Below are 10,744 nucleotides of genomic sequence, written 5' to 3'. Positions count from 1 at the left end.
TTATGGGTTTATGGATTATTCCGGGGGATCCAAGGAGTACAATAAGGGTAGGTGGCACCTGGCCGGGGTGGGCAGGGGTTGAAGATGGGGAGTCTGGGGCTGTGTGGTGTTTTCTGATGCCATTTCTGACATCAAAGTGTGTTTTTTCCTGATACCAAGTGTGTCAGTTTTTCACACCAATTTTCCAACACCAACTGGGTGCTCAATAATTCAGTTTAATTCAGACCCTATCTATCAGGAATTAACATCTGATCCCACAAGTTAAAGGGCTCAGTCCTATACAGCTGCCCCTACTTCAGCTGCCAGCCACCAGTGGGGTCCCCAGTGATCCACACTTCTGCCTAATCAACAATAAAATTGGGGATTCCTAGGCAGGTGCAGTGGTTCATGCCTGTAATCCCAGCACTTTGGGAGGCAGACACAAGAGGATTGCCTGAGCTCAGGAGTTCAGGACCAGCCTGAGAAACATGGTGAGACCTTGTCTCAAAAAATTAGCCAGGTATGATGGTGCATGCCTGTGTTTCCAGTTACTTGGAAGGCTGAGGTGGAAGGATCCCCTGAGCAGAGCAGGTCAAGGCTGCGGCAGCCGTGAGTGTGCCACTGCACTCCAGTCTGGGCGACTGAGTGAGAGTCCAACTCAAAAAATAAAAAATAAAAAAATTGGGGATTTTTTATTTAAAAAAAAAATGACCCACCACTCTTGCGTTGGTTTGGGTTAAGGCAATTAGATAATTCACTAGAATGACTCACAGAACTAAGGAAAGCGCTCTACTTACTATTACAATTTTTTTAAAAAAATTAAAGGATACAACTCAGGAACAGTCAGACAAAAAAGATGCACAGGGCAAGGTTTGGGGTTGGGGCATAGAGCTTCCTTGTCTTCTCAGGGCTCCACCCTCCCAGCACATCCATGTGTTCACCAACCTGGAAGCTCCCAAACCCTGTTGTTTAGGGGTTTTTATGGAAGTTTTATCGCCTGTGCATAGGCATGGTTGAGTAAATCACTGGCTATTGATGATTGAACTAAATATACAGCCCTTTTCCCCTCCCATTTTGGAGAGGGATTTGGGGGGCTGAAAGTTCTAACCCTCTAATTTTGTGGCTAGTTTTTCTGTTTACCAGTCTCTACTATGAGTCCACTCATGAGTATACAAAACACAGTAAATTTCAAGGGTTTCAGTAATTCTGTGCCAGGAAAGGGGTACAAAGCCCAAATACAGTGGCCCTTGAACAATGTGGGAGAGTTGGGGCACTGACCCTTCGTGCAGTTGAAAATATGAGTATAACTTTGATTCCCCTCAAACTGCTAATAGCCTGCTGTTGAATGGAAGCCTTGCCAATAACATAAACAGTCAATAACAAACATTTTATATGTTATGTGTGTTATATACTATATTCTTACAGTCAGGTAAGCTAGAAAAAATATTATTAAGAAAATCATAGGGAAGAGAAAATAAATGTACTCTTCATTACATGTCAGTGGATCATCATGAATGTTTTCTTCCTCATCTTCACATTGAGTAGGCCGAAGAAGAGGAAAAGGAGGAGAGGTAGGTTGTGCTGTCTCAGGGGGTGGCAGAGGTGAAAGAAAATTTGTGTATAAGCGGAGCTATCCAGTTCAAACCTGCATTGTTCAAGGGCCAACTGTTTTTGTCTTTTGTTAGACACAGAGGTAGAAACCATTTACTTCACAGTTTTGCCAAGGAGGAGAATGCGGTGAGTGCAGGCATGGGTGATGGGGGTGTGAACAGCATGGAGCTCTGAAGTAACAACAGGTAGCACACTTGGGTCAAGGTGGCTGTTCTGGAACAGGAGGAGGGCTTAGGCGAAGGTTGGGTGAGGTAGAGCAGTGTTGATCTGACCTCGTTGAAGCCTGTTTCACAATGTTGACTCTGCGTAGAGGCTCCTAGGCTCTAACTTAGGACAAATTAAAAGAGAAAATGACTTTACCAAACATATCTGTCTTGTTCTTTTTAACAGATAATTTCTATTGTTGGAGTGATGCTTTCACAGAGAAAGGAAACTAAGCTCAAGTGAAACTAGTGTCAGTTCTGTGATAATCATCTAGAGTAATTACTTTTTTCCTGCCTGGCCAAGGATGATCTATCTTGTTAACAGAAAAAGTGTAAATATATGTGTAGAAAGATTTGGAGAATATGCTGACAAGCTGACTTGAATCATTTAAAACGTTCACACTTTTCTTTTTGCTGCTGGCAGAGGAATCTTTGAAGGCAAGAACTTAGCTGGATGGTTCCAACAGTCAAGTAAAGAGGCCAACTCAGGTCTCTACAAAACTAAAGATTAACCTTTTCCCTTCCTCTCACAGAGAGCTAAGAGGTCAGTCAGTGTGACATCCCTTGATGCTGTGAGGAATTAACCTTAGAATCTATTTTACAAAGATACCCTAATGCCTTCAAATATACAGTTCAGGAAAAGAGGCAAAAGGCAGGTGCCTGGGGGTGTTATAGCAATAATGATGAAAGGCTGAAGGGAGATAACATTGAAAGAACACTGCCAGGGCCTTATAACGCTTTAGCTCCATTATCTCTTTCAATTTTCCCAATGGTCCTGTGAGATTGGATTTGCTCTCTCCATCTTACAAGTGAGAAAGCTGAGGTTCATAGAAGTAAAATAACTTCCCTAAGGTCATTTGACTAATTGATCAATGTGTTAGTCCATCTGACTACAAGTCTGTGCGCTTTCTAGTTCATAACAAAATATTTGTGCGTAATAATGTTTCAGACTCTGATTTTAGAGTTAGAAGGAATCTTGGAGTAAATAGACAGCCAGCATTGAAAAAAAACCTTAGAATTACTTTTAGTGATTACCCACTCCCATTTTCCTATCAGTTGGTTGCCTGGTTTGGCTTTACTTCTAGTCAAGGGGAGCCCAAGCCCAGCTACCACTAAGGCAGAGCCTAAAGGGACAGCAAATTGAGAACTGACACTATGATTCCAGTATTCACCTGCAAAAGCAGAAAGATGGGAAAGAGAATGTGTAGAGTATGAAAAATAAGATTAATGGAAGGAGAGGCACTAATCCCGTGAGATACTTGCAATATTATATATCTATAATAGTTAATGTAGCTCAGGAATAGATCTACAGATCAAGGGGAGACAATATATCTCCTAGAAGCAAACTTTAAAGCTTAATACATGATAAAGAAAATATCATATATTATTGAGAAAGATAATTTAATTAATGGTTTTGGGAAATTTGCCTAGCTATGTGGCAAAAAAAAAAAAAAAAAAAAAAATCAATGCAAAGCGTGAGTTCATATGTGCCAAAATAAATTCCAGGTACATTAGTGAGCTGTGTTTAAAAAGTGAAAATACCAGAAGAAAATTAAGATGAACATTTATCTGATCTCTGAGTGGGAAAGGACATTCTAAGTATAAAGCCAGTATAAGAAATTATAAAATAAAAGATAGATTTGACTATATACAAATTAAAACTTTATGTATGTTAAAAATATCATAAACAAAAATGTAAAATTGATAATTTGGGGAAATACTTGCAAAAAAAACAACTAAGGGTCAATATCTTTAATATATAATGTGCTCAAACAAATCAATAAGAAAAAATATTAAGGCCCTAAATTAAAAATGGGCCAACTATATAAAGAGACAATTACAGAAGAGAATTTATAAATGACTATTAAGCATATGATTAACAAATGTTTACCTTAACTAGTAATCAAAGCAATGCAAATGAGAAATTTCACTTAATCATTGAGAATAATTATAAGTAGTGTTTCAATTTGATGTGGGAATATGTGTACTCATACATTGCTAGTGGAGAGCAGTTAATCAATTTCTGTCATTTGGTCCACCCCTGATATTTGGGACCCAGGACATAAGTATAAATGGAGGTTAAAATACCACTTGTCTAAGTATTTAAAATATGTAATTGTATTCAAAGAATATATGTTTAATATATCTTTAATAAATATAGTAAATTAAACTACTGTAAGAAATATAAAATCAAAATTATCTCATATATTTGAAAAGTTATTTTTCTTCTAAAATATTCAGAATTATCTATTAAATTAAAAGACAAAATAAAAGTAATTATTAAATATTATAATTTTAGTTTTTTTTTTTTTTTTTTGAGTTGGAGTCTCACTCGGTTGCCCAGACTGGAGTGCAGTGGCCGCTCCCAGCTGCCACAGCCTCAACCTGCTGGACTCCGGCAATCCTTCCACCTCAGCCTTCTGAGTAGCCGGAATTACAGTCATGCGCTACCACGCCCGGCTGATTTTTTGATTTACTGTAGAGATGAGGTCTCGCTGCCCAGGCGGGTCTCGAACCCGCGGGCTCAGGTAATCCACTCACCTCAGCCTCCCAAAGGCGCAGGATTACAGGCTGAGCCACCGAACCCGGCTAAATATTATAATTTTAAGACTCAAATTTTAATTTAACTTTAAACAATTTAATTAAATAAATTGAGGTTTTAATGAAAATAAAGCTATTCAAAATTGTTCAATGTCACTGTCCATTTAGTTGCTAATGTAAAGAATTGTTCTCATGCTCCACGCCTGCTATATCTATTCTCACACAGAAACAAATTTAAGAGTAATATAAATTGGTTTACATGGCAAAGTGCTCCTCAGTTGTTGCAAATACAGTACCAGTTCTTGAGTGGTTCAGGAATCAAGAATTGAATGGTGAAAAGAAGTTGGAAAATAGACCTCAGTACTACCAGCAAATGATACTTTGTTTTCTAAGAATCTATTGCATTTGTGTTGAGAAGAAGAGCTTGTCAAGTTAATTTGTCAGTTTCTTACCTAGATGCTTCCCAGCTCTCTAGAGAAGTATCCATCTTTGATGTGACAATGGCATAACTCATAAATCTGACAGTTACCCAGATGCAGCTACTTTGTGTTTTAAAGATGTTGGTCAGGAGATTTGAAGCCGTGTGTCTTTGTGCTTGAGTGGGCTTATTTATAAAAGTGATGTTTATAGTTACAGATAATGCTGTGCCCTGGATCCTGGCATGCATGTGTTCTTTAATAGATGCATTTGTGTGTGCATGACTGCATGTGTTTTTTTGTGTGTATGTGCATTTGTGATATAGGCAGACCTCTAATGTGTGGGACTTAAGGCAGGATTTCCTGTTATATAGGTTCAAAGACAGTATCAAAATACATTAAAAGCCTTAGAATATCCCTTTGACTTAATGATTCCATTAAAGAAAAAAACACCCTAAGTAAATAAAGATGGAATACTAGAAAATGTGTACAAGATTTATATGCAATCTTGCTTAATACAGCATTATTTAAAATACCCAAGAAGAGAGAAATGGCTGGATACAGTATGCTAAGTGGTAGAATACAATGCCAACATTAAATATTTCTGATAAGTTTTTATTTTTATTTTTAATTTTTTTTTTTTTTGAGTTGATGTTTCACTCTGTCACCCAGGCTGGGGTGCAGAGAGTGGCATGATCATGGCTCACTGCAGCCTCGACCTCCTTTCTGCCTCAGCCCTCCAAGTAGCTGGGACCACAGGTGCATGCCACCATGCATGTGTAATTTTTAATTGCTTTTGTAGAGACAAGGTCTTTCTTTCTTCCTCTTTCCTTCCTTCCTTCTTTCCTTTACTCACTCCCTCCCTCCTTTCTTTCTTTTTTTTACCTCTGAACTTTTTATTGGTTTCCTGCTTTCCGAAAGCGTACTCTGCTCCCACCGCCTCATAACTTTGGTGTCATTGGTCTCAGACACCAGTTTGCCATCCACTATCCTGCAACGGAGCTGCTGCTGTCCAGGTCATCACTGAGACTGAAGTCCTCTCCATCTTCCAGCAGGTGGCGGTCGGTGGCCATGTCAGCCTCCAGCTTGACCTTGATGTTCAGCAGGGACTTGTACTTCTGTGCCTGGTGCACTGGCCCTCTGTCCTGGTCTGTGCCTGCTCAGACTCCAGGTACAGCAGGGTACCGTTGAGTTGCTCTATTTGCATGGTGTAGTGGGCCTCCACCTCCCTCAGGCTGTTCTCCAAGCTGGACTTTAGGTTTCTCATGGAGTCCAGGTCAATCTCCAAGGACTGCACTATACGTTTCAGTTCCGTGAGCATCATCTCAGCAGCTCCGAACTCGGCAGACTGTGTGGTGACCACTGTCACCTTGTGGTGCTCTCCTCGATCTGCTGGGATCAGTACTTGTCCAACTCCTCTCAGTTCTTCTGCTCGTCATATTGGGCCCGGATGTCCACCATAATCTTGCTGAGGTCCTGAGATTTGGGGGCATCTATCTCCACGGTCATCCCAGAGCTGGCAATCTGGGCTTGTAGGCCTTTTACTTCTTCTTCATGGTTCTCCTTCATGAAGAGCAGCTCCTTCTTGAGAGCTTCAATCTCTGCCTCCAGCGGCAGCTGGGTGACATTGGTGTCATCAATGACCTAGCAGAGCCCATGTATGTCACTCTCCATGGACAGGTGCATGGCCAGCTCCGTCTCATACTTGACTCTAAAGTCATCAGCAGCAAGATGGGCATTGTCAATCAGCAGAACAATGCTGGCATTGTCCACAGAAGTTGCAAAGATCTGAACTCTCAGGTCCTCGATGGTCTTGAAGCAATGTCCCCAGTCTCTGACTTGGGGTCCCTTCTTCTCCAAGTGTTCCCGGTTTTGCTCTCCAGCCTTTGGTTCTCAGTTTCCAGGCTCCTCACCCTCTCCAGGTAGGAGGCCAGGCAGTCATTCAGCTCTTGCATGATCTCCTTCTCACGCTGGTTGCCCCCCAGACTCCCGGCCATCCCTGTGGCCAGGACCCAGGACTCCCAGCCGCCCCGGAAATTGGTGGAGCAGGACACAGAGACCCAGAAGCCTGAGCCGCTGGCGCCTGCATAGATGCTGGCCGCACTGCTGGTGGGCCAGAGCCTGGGTGGCTGAATGGAGCCCAGGGGCGGGTAGTTGGTGGATTAGGTGGTGGAGCCAGTGGTGAATCTCATGGTGGCAGTGGAGGAGAGCCAGACGGTAGAACTCACATTCTCAAGACAAGGTCTTTCTATGTTGCCCAGACTAGTCTCGAGTTCCTGGACTCAAGCAATCCTCCCACCTTGGCCTTCCAAAATGCTGGGATTACAAGTGTGGACCATTACGATTGGCTGTGAGAACTTTTTGAATACATGGGAAATACTATGATTATAGTGTTAAGTGAGAAAAGCAGTATACAAAATTGCATTATACAAAATATTATCCTCTTTGACTGGTGTAAGATGATATTTCATTGTGTTTTTAATTTGCATTTCTTTGATGATTAGTGATGTTGAACATTTTAAAATATGCTTTTGGCCATTTGTATGTCTGTTTATGTTCTTTGGCTGACTTTTTAATGAGGTTGTCTGTTTGAGTTGTTTGAGTTCTTTGCAGATTCTGGATATTAGTCCCTTGTCAGTTGCATAATTTGTAAATATTTTCTCCCATTCTGCAGGTTTTCTGATCACTCTGTTGATTATTTATTTTGCTGTGCAAAGTTTTTTAGTTTAATTAAATCCCATTTGTCTATTTTCTTTGCATTTGTTTTTGAAGTCTTAGTCATAAATTTTTTGCCAAGGCCAATGTCCAGAAAAGTTTTCCCTAGGTTTTCTTCCAGTATTTTTTTTTTTTTTTTGAGTCGGAGTCTCACTCTTGCCCAGACTGGAGTGCAGTGGCCGCTCCTGGCCACCGCAGCCTCGACCTGCTGGGCGCCGGCGATCCTTCCGCCTCAGCCTTCCGAGTAGCTGGAATTACAGGCATGTGCTACCATGCCCGGCTGATTTTTTGATTTATTGTAGAGATGAGGTCTCGTTGCCCAGGCGGGTCTCGAACCCGCGGACTCAGGCAATCCACTCACCTCAGCCTCCCAAAGGCGTGGGATTACAGGCTGAGCCACTGAGCCCGGCTTCTTCCAGTATTTTTTATAGTTTCAGGTCTTACATTTAAGTCTTTAATCCATCTTGTAAGAAAAGAATGATTTATTTTCATAGTAAGCCACAAGCTGTACATAACTGCTTTTTGCTATGTCACTTCTTGCTTATTTTTCTCTTTTACTTGGTTTTTACTTTGGTGGACTTTTTCACTTAAACTTTGATGGAAATCAATTATAACAAAATCTTGTAAGCCAATCCACAAATAGGACATGCAAATGAAGTAAATTTGTCATACCTATGCTAACCAATTAATAGATAGGCCATGCAAATGAACTAACCAGGTAACCCAATCTATATATAACATCTAGGCGAATTTGGAAAGTGATGTAACCTCTGGAAGTACCCAGCCTATGGAGAAACAGGGGAGGGACTTGCATTTTAGGGCTTAAATACTCTGACTGAAACTGCTTCAGTGTGCCTGCTCATCTGAGGGACACCTGTTCTTGCATTATTAAAAAAGCTACTTCACTCTGATGATCTCCAGGTCTACTTGTTGTTTTTGGACAACCCAGTCTGGAGGTAGGGGTGCATCCTAGAACCTCCATTTCTAGCAATCTTGTGTTGTGCATTTGTTGAGATAGAGGTTCAGTTTCATTCTGCATATGGCTGTCCTTCCAGCACCAATATCTTTTCCTCAGTGTATGTTTTTGTCAATTTTGTCAAAGATCAGTTGGCTGTAGGTATATGACTTTATTTCTGAGTTCTTTATTCTGTTCCATTCATCTATGTGTCTATTTTTATAGCAGTATCATGTTGTTTTGGTTACTATAAACTTGTAATATAATTTGACATCAGGCAATTTGATGCCTCCAGCTTTGTTCTTTTTGTTTAGAATTGCTTTGTTCTAGTTGAGCTCTTTTTTTTGTTGCTGTTTCACATGGATTTTAGGATTGTTTTTTCTAATTCTGTGAAAAATGACATTGGCATTTTGATAGGAATCGCACTGAATCTGTAGATTGCTTTAGGCAGAATGGCCATTTTAACAAGATTGATTCTGGCTGATTGTGGTGGCTCATGCCTGTAATCCCAGCACTTTGGGAGGCTGTGGCAAGAGGATAGCTTGAGGCCAGGAGTTCAAGACCAGTCTGGTAAACACAGCAAGACCCTGTTTTAAAACCAAAACCAAAAACAAAGAAATAAAATTAGTCGGGTGTGATAGTGCGTGTCTGTAGTTCCAGTTACTTGGAAGGCTGAGGTGGAAGGATCACCGGAGCCGAGCAGGTCGAGGCTGCAGTGGCTGGGAGTGGCAACTGCACTCCAGTCTGGGCAACAAAGTGAGACTCCAACTCAAAAAAACAAAACAAAACAAAAACAAAAGAAAAAACAAAAAACAAAGAAATAAACAAAAGCCAATATTGATTTCTCTGACCCATGAACATGTGATGTTTTTCCATTTGTGTCATCTGTAATTTCTTTCATCAGTGTTTTGTAGTTTTCCTTGTACAGATCTTTCACTTTTTTGGTTAAATATATCTCCAGATATTTTAAAAATAGCTATTGTAAATGAGATTGACTTCTTGATTTGGTTCTCAGCTTCATCATTATTGGTGTTAGAACAGCTATTATTAAAAAGTCAAAAAATGATCAGGCTCAGCTCAAGGGAGCCACCATTTATCATTTTTATGGCTGAGTAGTACTCTATTTTACATATATGCCACATTTCTCTATCTAGTCATTCACTGATAAACACTTAGGCTGATTTCATTTCTTTGCTATTGTGAATGATCCTGCAAATAAACATGGCTGTATTATATTTATATATTGATCTATTTTCCTTTGAGTACACGCAAAAGTAAAAAACATTATACTGTATGCCTGTAGTCCCAGCTACTTGAGAGGCTGAGGCAGGAGGATTACCTGAGTCCAGGTGGTTCTTTGCTGGATTGAATGGTAATTCTATTTTTAGTTCTTTGAGAAATATTCATGCTCTTTCTCAGAGAGGTTGTACTAATTTACATTCCCACCAACAAAGTATGTGTTCCCTTTTCTCTATATGCCCATTAACGTCTATTATTTTTAAACCTTTTTTTTTTGAGTTGGAATCTCATTCTGCCACCCAGGCTGGAGTGCAGTGGCATGATCATGACTCACTGCATCCTCTACCTCCTGATGATCCTTCCACCTCAGCTTTCCGAGTAGCTGGAAATACAGGCATGCACCACCACGCCCAGATAATTTTTCTGTTTTTGTAGAGATGAGGACTTGCTTTGTTGCTTAGGCTGATCTCCAACTCATGGACTCAAGTAATCTTCCCACCTCTGCTTCCCAAAGTGCTGGTGTTATAGGCATGAACCACTGTGCTTGACAAAATTTATCTTTGAAAAAAAATTATACTGATCTTTCTAGTTTACTATCATCAACACATTACTTTCATAATAAAAACAAAAAGCCTATTTGAAAGAGTTTTTACAGTTTTTTATTTTTAGAAACATGGTCTTGCTCTGTCACCCAAACTGGAGTGCGGTGGTGCATTCAGAGCCCACTGCAACCTCATATGGAACTTCTGGGCTCAAATGAGCTTCCTGCTTCAGTTTCCCCAGTAGCTGGGATTACAGGTATGCACCACTGTGCCCAGCTCAGAAAGATGTATCTTTTATTATTAACATATTGTCTTCACGATTGCCGAATTGGAGCTTTGGAAGCAATGCCTAATTAATAGCAACAGGTGAAGATGAGAATTTTTGTTTTTGCTAGAAAGGAGGAGTGGGGATTATTAGAAGGCTTTCTTATTTATCTCTAGTATCAAGTAACTTTGCCACATTCTTACTAAGCATTCGTTTTAATTAGGGCACATTGCTTACATAGTTTTCTCTGCCAGACTGTTTTTTGGAAATTCTTTCAG

General features: G+C 40.4%; 1 pseudogene; it reads right to left on the bottom strand.

Moving 5' to 3' along the window:
* Positions 1-1,683: 1,683 nt before the first annotated feature.
* LOC103257212 lies at positions 1,684-6,942 on the bottom strand (annotated as a pseudogene).
* Between the last annotated feature and the right edge of the window lie 3,802 nt (positions 6,943-10,744).

The sequence above is a fragment of the Carlito syrichta genome, unplaced genomic scaffold, assembly GCF_000164805.1.
Source record: "Carlito syrichta isolate Samal-C Ts95f unplaced genomic scaffold, Tarsius_syrichta-2.0.1 Scaffold301618, whole genome shotgun sequence".
NCBI classification, from domain to species: Eukaryota; Metazoa; Chordata; class Mammalia; order Primates; family Tarsiidae; genus Carlito; species Carlito syrichta.
This window is presented reverse-complemented; position numbering and strand designations above follow the sequence as displayed.